The sequence below is a fragment of the Chiloscyllium punctatum genome, chromosome 2 (genome assembly GCF_047496795.1).
Source record: "Chiloscyllium punctatum isolate Juve2018m chromosome 2, sChiPun1.3, whole genome shotgun sequence".
NCBI lineage: Eukaryota > Metazoa > Chordata > Chondrichthyes > Orectolobiformes > Hemiscylliidae > Chiloscyllium > Chiloscyllium punctatum.
Genome location: NC_092740.1, coordinates 143867018 through 143882267, shown reverse-complemented (window position 1 = coordinate 143882267; position 15250 = coordinate 143867018).

The window sequence follows — 15250 nt, the reverse complement described above, 5'->3', positions numbered from 1 at the left end:
GCACTCCCTCCCACCATACACCCCCACTCTTAAACCTTAATGCTTTCCTGCACTTAAAATCCAGCTCATCCTGTCTCTGGGTATATTTCCTGTAACAAAAGGAACTTCTACATGGGCAAGTAAAAATATGTTCGCAGATAAGAAGAATTGGAAGGGTGTGTCGAACAGGCGGTCGATTTGTCATTTTCTATTTTTCAGCAAGTGTGGACACTCACATATCCTGCATTCAGGTACTTCAGGACAATTAGAGGAGAGGTGTTTAATATGCAAACTGATCAATGGCACCAGGTGGCATGGTGGTTCAGTGGTTAGCACTGCTGTCTTACAGCACCAGGGTCCCAGGTTTGATTCCAGTCTCGGGCAACTATCTGTATGGGCTTGCTTTGGTTTCCTCCCAAAGATGAGCAGGCCATGCTAAATTGCCCATAGTGTTCAGTGCATTAATCAGAGGAAAATGGGTCGGTGTGGACTTGTTGGGCTGAAGGACCTGTTTCCATACTGTAGGTAATCTAATCAGTAACTAGGATTTATGCTTTTACCTCAAAGGCTCTTTAGAAATGCAAGTTGTTGTTGTTGTTGTTGTTGCCATTGATCATCCAAGAACATCAGATAGCAGCTTATCCAGCGTTCTGTGTCTGCCCCATCTGGTGGCTGGTTCTAAGTCAGCATTTGCAAAATTATGATGATGGGTTGGAACTCTGGAATACTACAGATTTTTTTAGTCCTTATTTCTGAAATGTGTTTTTTCTTAAAGAGGGCTTCTACTGAGACAAAATAACTGCACTTGTAACTATGATGTGAGAGGATGGAATGTAACATCTCAGGATGTCAAATAAACATCAGACAGACTAGATTCTGATCTCAAGTGTCACTACAAAGATAATGAGCAGCTGATAATGGTCAACAATATCAAAAGTTCTAAAGCCAACATTCTGTGTTTTTCCTTTTTGAAAAACACAAAATGGGGATGAAAAAGCCAATTTTAACTTTCGTCGAGTGTGCTGGTTTGACTGAAGTTTCACACATGTATCAGCTGACATTTGAATTTTAGCATGTTGTAAAGATCACATTCAAAGGACTACTCCCAATCACTCGTGTTGCAGGTAAAGACAATCTCTCTCACTCAATGCGAGGAGTCAGCTAGCTAGCAGCCAGACAAAAGGAAGACCCACTCTCAATCTAACTGCTGAAAACATGTTCCTAAAAGAATCAGGAAACCAGAATTTCAATCAATCTGCCAAACCAAGAGTCATGAAAATAATTCAGCTATCAACATCAAAACAAATGGTCAAATCCACTGCAACAGTTACAACGTTCAACTGCATGCTCATTGTAAACATTTCAGAGACTAATCCATTTGCCTGATTATTTAACTGTGACCTTTTGGATTCATCTCTTGTTTTTAATGTGTGTGTTTGTTGTATTATTAATTATTTGCATATTTAGTCATTAATAAACTCACTGCTTTCGGTAATTCAAGAAAGACTGATTAAATTGGCTCATTTTTAAACACTTCATTGAAAGTGAGCAAATATAGCTACCTGGTTCCAGATTCTTCCCTCAATGAAATATTTCATGCTGTCTAAATTCCTCACTATTTTAAACTTTTCTCTCAAATTTCCTCAAACCTTTTCTTCAGTAAGGAGAACAATACCAATTTCTCCAGTCTATTCACATAACTGAAGTGCCTTGTTTTTCTCATCATTCTCATTAATCTTTCCTACACCCTCTGTCATGCTTTTACATCCTTCTTAAAGTATGGTATCCAAGATTCTATCATACCCAGTCCCGTGCTTTCACACATGCACACAGAATTTATTGCATTCCCTCATTTCTGAATCTACCTAATTCCTTATTATTTCTTATTCTTGTGCAAATTGTCTCTCCCAGTACTTTGTGCACTTGGTTTCCTTTCCTTTCTAATGTTAGAGTTTAGGTCCTATCTCCCAGCCAAGTTATTTTAACTCCCTCCAATAGCGCTAGTAAACCACCTCATAAGAATATTGTTACATCCCTAAATAAAAACAGAAAGAACCGCAAATGCTGGAAATCAGAAATAAAAGCAGAAATTGTTGGAAAATCTCAGCAGCTCTGACAGCATCTGTAGAGAGAAATCAGAGTTAACGTTTCGGGTCCAGTGGCCTTTCTTCAGAACTTGATATGTCCCTGTTGAGTTGCGACCTGATTAGGCCTTATCTCCCCAGAATGGGTTAAAATGTTCCAGGAACCTAAAGTCCTCCAACCTAAAGAGTCCCTCCAGCCATGCATCCATCTATTCTCTCCTGACCTGTATATTCACTAGCATTTGACGAGTCCCGAAATCAGAATTTTTGAGCTTAGGCTTACTTCCATCCGAGCTTCCTAAAAACTGATTTCAGAGTCTCAGTTCTCTCTTTATGTTGGTACTAAAGCGAACTGCAATCTCCGCGTGATTCCAATTACTCCTCAAACTCTGAAATCCAGACTTGAGATACTGACACTTCCCCCACATCTGGTCGTTCAAGTCAAGATGGGAAGTTTTGCATTATAGTGTACAATGTCCAGCGCAACAGTCAGATGGATCAGAATGCTTTTTCCTGCTTACCATTTCTCCTGACTTTGTAATGTAGTAAAGGACAAATCTACATCCTTTCAGGACACAAGCTACCTTCGCTCAAAAACCAGTTGAACTGTTTATTTTCCCTCAGCTGCACCTTGTCACAACCGCATTACTCGGCTGTTAATTTTAATGTTTGACAAAGGCAGGTTAATCTAAGCTGCTAGTAATGTCCACTCTAAAGCAATAATAAGTTTTCACTTCTGGGGTGTGGATTCAGACCAGTGAGAAGGGAATCTTCTCTTACCTTCTGTTTTATGGTTCATCTATGAAATGCGTTTGACCCTCAATCCAGTTACAATCACAGTTTCAGGCTGCAGAAAGTGCCTTTCTAAGGTTAAACAGATGGCCCAATTTTTAAAGGGAACTTGATTCAAATGACAAATAATACCAGGCTTAGAGAATTCTATCATGAACTAATCCATCATCTCTTGAGTAGAGAAGATTGACATGCAATTTCAACAGTGTTGTAAGCTAGAGGAAGGAAAAATATTTCCTCTGACAGGGCAGCAAAAATAAAGGAACTTAACACTTGAGCCAGATCATCTGGACTGAAGTCAGGAAGTACCTTTTCACACTAACAATACTAGTATTCTGGAATTCTTTTCCCTTAATGGTTCTGGATGCTAGGACAATTAATATTCCAAATCCAAGACTGATTGCTTTCTTTGTTGGGTATTACAAGGTATCGTGTAAAAGTAAATGAAGGTAATTTACAGATCAATCATAATTTATTGAATAGAGCAAGCTTGAGAACAAATAGACCCTATGTTCCTGTTTCTATGGTTCTGTAGTTACATTAATACCCTAGGTGGCAGTGTTTACTAAGTCATGAAATGCACACTTTACAGTATGAAAGACTTGTGTGGAAAAAAAGGGAAGAGAGACAATTTAAAATATGATGTGGAGGTACTAACGTTGGACTGGGGTGTACAAAGTTAAAAATCACACAACACCAGGTTATAGTCCAATAGGTTTATTTGGAAGCACTAGCTTTTGGAGTGCTGTTCATTCATCAGGTGATTGTGGAGTATAAGATTGTAAGACACAGAATTTATAGCAAAAGTTTACAGTGTCATGCAACTGAAATTATATTTTGAAGAAGACCAGGATTGTTTGTTAAGTCTCTCATCTTTTAGAATGACCACGTTGGTTTGAGGTTATTGTCCAACAGGTTTATTTGGAAGCTTTAGTTTTCAGAGCGCTGCTCCTTCAACCACCTGAAGGAGCAGTGCTCCAAAACCTAGTGCTTCCAAATAAACCTGTTGGACCATAACATGGTGTTGTGTGATTTTTAACTTTGTCCACCCCAGTCCAACATTGGCACCTCCAAGTTATGTTGGTTTCTGTTCTTTTATATGTAAATCCCAGAACTAATTTTAAAGTTACATTCTTCAGTGAACTTTAACAATAGGTGCCATGTCAGCTCAGATAATGCATTGAAGGTGTAAGGTTAAAGTCTGTCTGTCTGTGTCGCAATGTTCAGACTGATTCTATTTCTAAAAAAAAGAATTTACAGAACCTTACATGGATTCATGTAAGGACTCATCCCATTTAAAAATATTTATGAAATACAGTAGTATTTAGATCACTGCTTGGTCCTGTATGGTGTAAAGTATCACGAGCATTGTTGATTTAAATGGAAGTTTATTCTGCACTGTGTGTTAAGAGAGACTTTCAGAAATAATTCTTAAGAGTACTTTAACTAGTTTGGACCCCTTTTTTGATGTGAAGGTAAGGCATCATAAATATAGAATTATACTTTGTATTTAGAGCACAGAAACAGGACAATTGGCTGGTGTGCAATTTTTCTTTCCACCCCTTCTTCACCTAAACCATTAAGATGTGCTTCTATTTCTTTCACTCAGAATGGTTTGTCTACATTTGCACTAAATGAATGTATACTACAATTGTACAAGGCTTTACTGAGACCACAACTGGAATACTGTATGCAGTTTTGGTCTCCATATTTAAGGAAGATATACTAGCATTGGAGGTCGTACTGAAAACTTCCAACAGATTTGTACCTGGGATGTAAAGGTTATCCTATCATGAGACAGTGGTAATTTTTTGGTTTATATTCTCTAGGATTTAGAAGTAGGAGAGATGATCTCATTGAAATAAATAGGATTCTGATCGGATAGGATAGGGTAGATGCAGAGGCTGTTTCCCATACATGGTGAATCTAAGATATGCTTAGGATAAGGGATGAACAGAAATTGTTTTGCTCAAATGTCAACCTTTTGAATTTTCTACCCTCGGCATGTGCGGATGCTCCATTATTGGATATGTTTAAAGCTGATGTAGACTTTTAGTTTCTCAGGGAACCAAGAGATAGAGGAAGCAGGCAAGAAAGTGGAATTCAAGTGTTTGAATAGCCGTGTTCATACTGAAAGGCAGAGCAGCATCACTGGGCCAGACCATTTACTTCTGCTCCTATTTCTTGTGTATTCACTTCAACTATTCCATTGGTCGTGAGTTCCACACTCTAAAACCTCACTAAGATTCTCTTGAATTCTCTGTCGGATTGATTAATCACTACTTTATATTTATGGTCCTTCATTTTGGTCTTGCCTTCTCTATGTCTTCTCTACGATTTCTTTATCAACCCCTTTCATTATCTTAAGGAATGCCATACAATCAAGTCCCCAGTATGTTCTTCCCTGAAGAAAAAAAACAACCATCTGTTCAATCCATCCTGGCATGAATAACCCCTCAGTCATAGTGTCACAGCATCCTACAGAAGCCATTTGGTCCATCAAGTCTGTACTGACCCTCCAATGAGTACATTCAGAATTTTGATACTGCAAAGTGTTCCTTACTAACATCTGGAGGCTAATGCCAAAATTAGGCGAGGTCTCATGCAGACTAGTCAAGCAACAGCATGACAATCATATTCATGAAATCATACCTTTCACAAAATGCCCAATACAACAACACCACTGTGCCTGGGTATATCCTGTCCCAATAAATGATGGCCCAGCCAGCAATACCTATGTATTGAATAAAACAAATCCCACCCATGACTCAATAAAAAAAATTCCTTGCTCTCAAAATGTAAATCCTTCTTCTCAATACTTTACAGTATTTATAATACAGATCTTATTTTGGATCTATCCATAAATCAGTAAATAGCACTATGAATAGCCCTTTCCAATTTTCTAAATTTACTAAACTTACACACATGATTAATCTGTGTTTGAAATTTAACACTGAGTTGTCTGGGCTTCACTGCTCAGATGGCCAAGACAGGAGGTACAATAGATTCCTTGCCCTCAAATTAACACAGCTAAACATTGAGACAGAAGATGAAAAAGAGCAAAGTCCGTCCATTTCACTTTCAGATATTTTCTTATTAACTTGTTCAGAGATGTTATTACACACCTTTAGAGCAGGTAGGGCCTTCAACCCATGCCTTCTGGTTCAGAGGACGGGACACTATTATTGTACCATAAGGACCCCTAGTTCGCTTTTTACTTTTTATATTCTCCCCATAGTTCAAATCTTCCAACCCTGGAAACATCCTTGTAAATCTTTTCTGAACCCTTTCAAGTTTCACAACATCTTTCCAATAGGAAGGAGACCAGAATTGCATGCAACATTCCAACAGTGGCCTAACCAATGTCCTGTACAGCCGCAACATGACCTCCCAACTCCTGTCCTCAATACTCTGACCAATAAAGGAAAACATACCAAAAGCCTTCTTCACTATCTTACCTATCTGTGACTCCACCTTCAAGGAGCTATGAACCTGCACTCCAAGGTCTCTTTGTTCAGCAACACTCCCTAGGACCTTACCATTAAGTCCTGCTAAGATTTGCTTTCCCAAAATGCAACACCTTGCATTTATCTGAATTAAACTCCATCTGCCACTTCTCAGCCCATTGGCCCATTTGGTCAAGATCATGTTGTAATCTGAGGTAACCCTCTTCGCTGTCCCCTACACCTCCAATTTTGGTATCATCTGCAAACTTACTAACTGTACCTCTTGTGCTCACATCCAAATCATTTATGTTGTGCAAATCCAAAGCACTGCAGTGAAGTGATCCTTCCTAAGGACAGGAGGAAGACACCAGACCCTCCAAACATACAGGGAGGCTAGAAATGGCCAGATAGGACCAGGAGACAACATACCAAGAGGATCCAGACTTCAGAAGAGTTGAAAAAGTGCATGGCATTACAGTTTTGGGTGTCAAACCTCCCACTCTGACCTTTTCAGCATTTTCCTGCACAGAAAACCATACATGAACACATTTGAAGCTTCACTTAATTCTCTCCACCAAAAGCTGAGAAGCAACATGACCTCCTAACTCCTATATTCAATGTTGTGATCAATGAAAGCAAGCAATACAAACATCTCCTTCACCATTCTGTCTACCTGCGACTCCACTTTCAAGGAACTAAGCACTTGCACCCATAGGTCTCTTTATTCGGCAACACTCCCCAGGGACCTACCATTAATTGTATAAATCCTGCCTTGGTTTGCCTTACCAAAATGCAGCACCTCACATTAATCTAAATTAAATTCCATCTGCCACTCCTTGGTCCATTGGCCCATCTGAACAAGATCCCATTGTATTCTGAGATAATCGTCTTCACTGTCCACTACACCACCAATACATCCTATATTCACATCTAAATCATTTATATAAATGATGAAAAACAGTGGACCCAGCACTGATCCTTGCGGCACACCACTGGTCACATGAACTCAGTCCGAAAAGCATCCCTCCACCATTACCCCCTGTGTTATATCTTCAAGCTAATTTTGGATCCTTTCAATATATTTTGGTGTTGCAATGACTAAATTTAAATGATGCAACATTTTAATATCGGCACCAATGTTTTATGAAGTTTTATAATATCACAATTTTGGCTCAATAGTGACTCTCCTCTAAGTAGATCCCTCTTGTGGCTTTCTTTCTGATGGCCAAAGTTAATTGTAATAGTTCACCACACAAGCTTCAGATTATCACTGAATCAAAAAAGAGAAAAAGAGAAACAAAATCAGAAATTACTGGAAAGGTTCAGCAGGTCTGGCAGCATCTGTGGAGAATAGTCAGAGTTAACATTTTGGGTCCAGTGACCCTTCTACAGAGTAGAAAGAGAACTAAATCTCACAATCACATCCTGCCAACAAAAGTTCTTGAAATGGTATTGCCCCAGGCAAATTATTCTGTCGATTGTGGAAATACTAGGATGAGTGGCACCGTAACCTATGACGTGATTACTTGCTTTGCTTATTTGTGGTTCCCACGTCTGAAACGTTAATTGAAAACACAACTTACTCCCATGTGACAACATAGTACATCATAGCCACTGAGGTTTGGCTCTGTGTACATTTAATTTGTAGTTCAGGACTAGACCTGTAGACACAGAAGTTTAACTAATCAGTATGCTTTTGGTCAGAGATACTTGGATTTAACAGCCAAAGACTCAGGACAGGTTTGCAGACTCTGGGGCTCAAAATATGACAAAAGAGATTTCCAAGGATACAATTCTGTGAGATTCCACACCTTCCACAAAAATGTATGATACTTGCCTCATTTTGGATTATTCCAAGACTAAAGTCTATGTTAGAGAAAACAAAAAGTGCTGGAAATACCAAACAGGTCAAGCAGTAACTATGAAGAGAGAAACAGAGTTAACAATTTGGATTGATCAGGGAATAGCTAAGACATTTTACAGGTTTAAAGCAAGCAAGGGGAAGATGCATGGCAGAGAAGAAAAGGGAAGGTCTCTGACAGGAAAGAATATAAGGAAGATTGAATGACCAAAGAATTGGTGGTACAGAGCCAAAGGATGTTCAAAGGGACAAGTAAAGAAACAAAAGTTGTGATTAGGAGTGATGTGAATGGCAGAATGATGAACAGCTGCCATCCAAAATCAAAAACAAAAGAAAAACAAGAGTGAATGAATATATGTTAATAACCTATCCCCAAAATAGAGGCAGAGTATTTGAGGAAGTGAAGTGATAAAGATGAACCATGTGAAGGTGAAAGAAGGTTGGAATTTGAAAGCAAAGTTGATAAGCTGTCCATTTAAGAGAAGCAGCAGGAAGTGACACCAACATAGCCATTAAAGTATACTATTATACTTCCTGTTATATAAATGCACTGAACATTGCATGTTCCAGAGTGCACTTATACCACTGTGCAACATTAATTCATACAGCACAGTTATCTATGGATGTAAAAGCAGAACTCATAGTCATAGAGTCATAGAGATGTACAGCATGGAAACAGACCCTTTGGTCCAACCTGTCCATACCGACCAGATATCCCAACCCAATCTAGTCCCACCTGCCAGCACCCAGCCCATATCCCTCCAAAGGAAGGCCTATTCATATGCCCGTCCAAATGCCTCTTAAATGTTGCAGTTGTACCAGCCTCCACCACAACCTCTGGCAGCTCATTCCAACGCTCTGCGTGAAAAAGTTGCCCCTTAGGTCTCTTTTATATCTTTCCCCTCTCACCCTAAACCTATGCCCTCTAGTTCTGGACTCCCCCAGTGAAAGGACTTTGTCTATTTATCCTAACCATGCCCCTCATAATTTTGTAAACCTCTATAAGGTCACCACTCAGCCTCCAACGCTCCAGGGAAAACAGCCCCAACCTGTTCAGCATCTCCCTGTAGCTCAGAATCTCCAATCCTGGCAACATCCTCATAAATCTTTTCTGAACCCTTTCAAGTTTCACAATATCTTTCCAATAGGAAGGAGACCAGAATTGCATGCAATATTCCAACAGTGGCCTAACCAATTTCCTGTACAGCCGCAACACGACCTCCCAACTCCTGTACTCAATACTCTGGCCAATAAAGGAAAGCATACCAAATGCCTTCTTCACTATCCTATCTACCTGTGAGTCTACTTTCAAGGAGCTATAAACCTGCACTCCAAGGTCTCTTTGTTCAGTAACACTCCCCAGGACCTTACCATTAAGTGTATAAGTCCTGCTAAGATTTGCTTTCCCAAAATGCAGCACCTCGCATCTATCTGAATTAAACTCGATCTGCTACTTCTCAGCCCATTGGCCCATCTGGTCTAGATCCTGTTTTAATCTGAGGTAACCCTCTTCGCTGTCCCCTACACCTCCAACTGTGGTGTCATCTGCAAACTTACTAACTGTACCTCTTATGCTCGCATCCAAATCATTTATGTAAATGACAAAAAGTAGAGGACCCAGCACCGATCCTTGTGGCACTCCACTGGTCACAGGCTTCCAGTCTGACTGTCCCTTTCCATTCCTTTGTAACATGGCAAGAATAATATCAATAATTTGAAATCTGATGTCAACCATTAAGCTGCTTTATCTCTTTGGCTGCAGTGAACGTACAGGACAGTTACAATCAAGCCCTACTTGTTTCCCTCTATTTATTTTCTCCATAAACATGGAGAACAGGAATAAAGCATACACCCAATCCAAGAACATTTTCTGGGCTTGCTTTCATGTTTTTGGCATTCTACCCACATTTTATAACAACTATTAAATAAAACTCTGTCTTACCTTACAACTCCAGGCTCAGGAATGCACCTTATAATCTTTTGTTTAAGCTTGACTAACTTTATGTATAACTGATATATATCTGGTTAAGAAATTGATTGTTGCCAAGCTTATAAGCAATGCCAGATATTCCATTTGGCAAAGTCAAACAGAAGTCTCACGAATGAGACTTAAATCTACTTTTCACTCAGCAACAAATATACAATCCTCTGAGCCACGTCTCATGTCTTTGTCTTAAAGCCTGATGATTCTTTCCTCTTCCATTCATGTAAGTACACATTGCTGTCACTGAGCATCAATGGGGGAGGGATTGAATGCATATGTTGATGGATGGAATAGCATTCTTTGTCCTGGGTGTTTCTTATATTCGGTGTTGTATTCAGGCAGCTGGAGAGTGTTCCATCATACTCCTGCCTTGTTATTCATGGACAGCTTTAGGGAAACAGAGTTGAGTTATTTGTTTAATGTGGGTTCATCTATTCAAATAAGCCTAGACCACATCTCATTCAACAACCAGATTTATTAACAATATTTACCCAATGACTTTGCAGCAAGCATTTCTCTCTTGAATAACAGCAGATTGTCTATCACATGATTATAGAAGTAACAGTTACATCACTGAGGTTCATCTGCATCTACATTAAATCCTGTCACCACACTTGTACATTTTCAGGTTTCCTTATTAACTGTGAGTATTTTTCTAACATTATTGACTTAAAACATTTAACATAAGAATATTTCTAACCCTACCATCTCCTGCAAAGTCAGATGTTCACATTTTCAACCATCTGTGGTGACCTCACAGTTCACCCAAACCTTGTCATGGAGTGAAAGAGTGATGGTCTTTGGGCTGACTTCAAATCATTAGAATCTCTGGGCACTTTTACTAAAGTAGATCATCATTATTGTGTTGAAGGACTTTCCTACATACATGGGGTTAATTGCTTTCTGTGATTTCACACAATCTGCAAGGTCTCAAGCTGCCTGTTGACAATTGAAAAATCATTCCAATAGCCTTGTACAGGTGAGTGTACTGTCACTTCTATCGTGTAATCTCGCGTCAGTGATTCTTCATGACTACTGCTTGTCACACAAGTTGGCAACACTGTTGCAGAGGTGGAAGAATACTGTTCAACTTGCTCTTGAAGAAAATCAGTGGGACCTTGATGTATTGCAGTAACGTTTGGAGAAATGGGTACCACAGAGCTTCCTTCTTGAAATGTGGAACCAGACCTGACCATGATATCTTCTCTATTTCACCTTCTGGGTATGCACCCTGGCTAGGAACTTCGATCAGAAATAGGCTGACAGAATTCCTCACAGAATAGAATCTACTCATCAACTTGATATAAAGTGTCTTGTGCTAGCTAAAGAAGTTGTATGGAAGACTGCCAAGTCAGAGTCATAAGATATAAATAAGCTCATTAATAACTGAATAACCGTAATTAACGAGTACACTATTTAACTAGTAGTGTTCTGTCTCTAAGATCTTGGAACCTGATTCCTGATAGATGAACATGTACATATCCCAAACTTGCTATTCATCAACCCAAGTCCATGCCTGAATGTTGTCTAGGTGTTGCTGTACCTGTTTCAGTACCTGGAGGATTGTGGATGGTCCTGTACATTATGCAGTCATTGGCAAACATCCCCACTCCTGACATCATGTTGGAGGGATGATCATTGGTGAAGCAGCTGAAGGTGACTGGGCCTAGGATGCTATCCTGAGGAACACCTGCAGTGATAGCCTGGGACTGAAATGATTGCCCTACGTAAACTACAACCATCTTCTTTTGTGCCAAATATGAGTCTATCCAATGGAGAGATTTTCCCCAAATCCCATTAATTTCAGTTTTGCTAGAGCTCATTGATACTATACTTGGACAAATATTGTCTTCATATCTCAGTTCACCACTTGAGTTCAGTTCTTTTGTCCATTTTTGAATCAGGGCTGTAATCAGGTCACAAAATGAATGGCTGAAAATGTGTTGCTGGAAAAGCACAGCAGGTCAGGCAGCATCCAAGGAACAGGAGAATCGACGTTTCGGGCATAAGCCCTTCTTCAGGAAGAAGGGCTTATGCCCGAAACGTCGATTCTCCTGTTCCTTGGATGCTGCCTGACCTGCTGCGCTTTTCCAGCAACACATTTTCAGCTCTGATCTCCAGCATCTGCAGTCCTCACTTTCTCCACAAAATGAATAGCCCCACTGAAAGCCAAACTGAGCATAAGTGAGCAGATTTAGGATATCTGGTCAGCATGGACGAGTTGGACCAAAGGGTCTATTTATTTGCTGTACATCTATATAATTCTATAAGTGGCACTTATGAGTATCATCAACAGCAACTTCCATCATTTCACTAATGTTGATGAGTAGACTGATGGGGCTGTCATTGGTCTGGATGGATTTGCCCCACATTGTATGTACAGGATATATATACATGGGTAATTTTCCACATTGTCATGTCAATGCCAGCAAATTAGCTGTACTGGAACAGTATGGAAAATGATATGGCCAGCTCTGAAAACAAGTCTTTGGTACTATTGCCAGAATATTGTCAGTACCCATAGCCTTTGCAGCATCCAGCGCCTTCATTTCTTGATATCATGCAGAGTGAATTTTTACAACTGAATTGTAACAAGTCATCAGACAGCAACCCCCTCCCCCAATACCCACAACTTCTACCACCTAGAATGACAAAAGCAGCAAGCAAATAGCACCACCACCAACTGCAACTTCCCTATTAGCCACACACAAACCTGATTAGAACTATCACCATTCCTTCACAATCACTGATTCAAGATGGTGGAAGTGGTGTAGACAGCGTTCGGGCTCCTCAGCCCAGACCTCATTCATTTGTCTGCTTTTTCTTGTTTTCTCCTTTTCCTCTCTGTTTTGTTAAGTAGGATTTTAAAGTTTTTTTTATAAGAACACTTATTTGGAATGGGCTGGAGGCCTGGGATAGACTGGATGCCTTGTGCTGTGTGGAATGGGCTGGAGGCATAAGCAGTGTGGAGTGGGTTGGATGCATGAGCAGTGTGGAGTGGGCTGGAGGCATGAGCAGTGTGGAGTGGGTTGGATGCATGAGCAGTGTGGAGTGGGCTGGAGGCATGAGCAGTGTGGAGTGGGCTGGAGGCATAAGCAGTGTGAAGAGGACTGGAGGCATAAGCTATGTGGAGTGGGCTGGAGGCATGAGTGGTGTGGAGTGGGCTTGAGGCATGAGCAGTGTGGAGTGGGCTGGAGGCATGAGCAGTGTGGAGTAGACTGGAGCATAAGCTGTGTGGAGTGGGCTGGAGGCATGAGTGGTGTGGAGTGGGCTGGAGGCGTAGAGTCATAGAGATGCACAGTACAGAAACAGACCCTTTGGTCCAACTTGTCCATGCCGATCACATATCCCAACCAAATTGAGTCCCACCTGCCAGCACCTGGCCCATATCCCCCGAAACCCACCCAGATGCTTTTGAAATGTTGCAATTATACTAGCCTCCACCACTTCCTCTGGCACCTCATTCCATACACGTAGCACACACTGCGTGAAAAAGTTAGGCATGAGCACTGTGGAGTGGGCCAGAGGCATGATGGTGTGGTGTGGGCCAGAGGCATGAGCAGTGTGGAGTGGGCCAGAGGCATGATGGTGTGGTGTGGGCCAGAGGCATGAGCAGTGTGGAGTGGGCCAGAGGCATGAGTGGTGTGGAATGGGCCAGAGGCATGAGCAGTGTGGGGTGTTCCAGAGACATGAGCAGTGTGGGGTGTTCCAGAGACATGAGCAGTGTGGAGTGGGCCAGAGGCATGATGGTGTGGTGTGGGCCAGAGGCATGAGCAGTGTGGAGTGGGCCAGAGGCATGAGTGGTGTGGAATGGGCCAGAGGCATGAGCAGTGTGGAGTGGGCCAGAGACATGAGCAGTGTGGGGTGTTCCAGAGACATGAGCAGTGTGGGGTGGGCTGGAAGCATGGAGCAGAGGGAGGACAGTTTAGATTAGATTAGATTACTTACAGTGTGGAAACAGGCCCTTCAGCCCAACAAGTCCACATCGACCCGCCGAAGTGCAACCCACCCAAACCCATTCCCCTACATTTACCCTTCACCAAATACTACGGGCAATTTAGCATGGCCAATTCACCTAACCTGCATTTTTGGATTGTGGGAGGAAACCGGAGCACCCAGAGGAAACCCATGCAGACACGGGGAGAATGTACAAACTCCACACAGAGAGTCACCTGAGGCAGAAATTGAACCCGGGTCTCTGGCACTGTGAGGCAGCAGTGCTAACCACTGGACAGTTGTTGGACTGGGGTCTGGTACAGGTGGTCAGCAGCTTCCAAGTTTGGTCAGACCACATTTGGAAAGTCCTGCGCTGATTACTGCAATGTAATGTCTATCTGTAATCTGGTTATCTGACTGTAATGTTTATCCTTTTAACAATATCTTTTTTGTAATTTATACTATGAATCATGGTAATGCAACTTTTTTTCTTTTTTTACTCCTCTTTTTGGATCTAAGATTTGTACCTAGGTGCATAGTACCTAAGATGGTGCCATGAGAGGCGACATTGTTAACCTTTCACTGTACTCCTGTACTTCTGTACTTGAATACAATAAAGCCTAATTCTAATTCACTGGGTCAAAATCCTTCACTAACATTGTGAATGCATCTACGCCACAAAGAATGCAGCACTTCAGGAAGACAGTTCACCACAATCTTCCTAAGGGCAATCATGGATGAGCAATAATTGCTGACATGGCCAGAGATGCCCTTAGTGAACAAATTAACTGGGAAATAAAGATCTCTTATTACAACAAAGAAAATCTTAATACAGTAAATGCTTTCATCTGTTGCATTTGAAAGTGAAATTTCTATTTCTGACGTTAAATATTTACAATTCAAAGTTATTTTTGGCATTAAGCACTCAGAGGGTAAATTACAACAATGTAAAGTGGAAAATGGTAATAACAAATAGGTAATATATCAAAGGGGTAAAATTATAATACAGCAAAAGAGTAAAATTAGAACAACACCAACTCCTATTTATGTAGTCCCTTTAACTAATAAAATGTACTTTACAGGATAAGACAGAATAAAATATAATACTGAACATGTAAGGAGATATTAGTACACTAAAGGATTTGGTGTACCAGGTGGGTTTTAACAA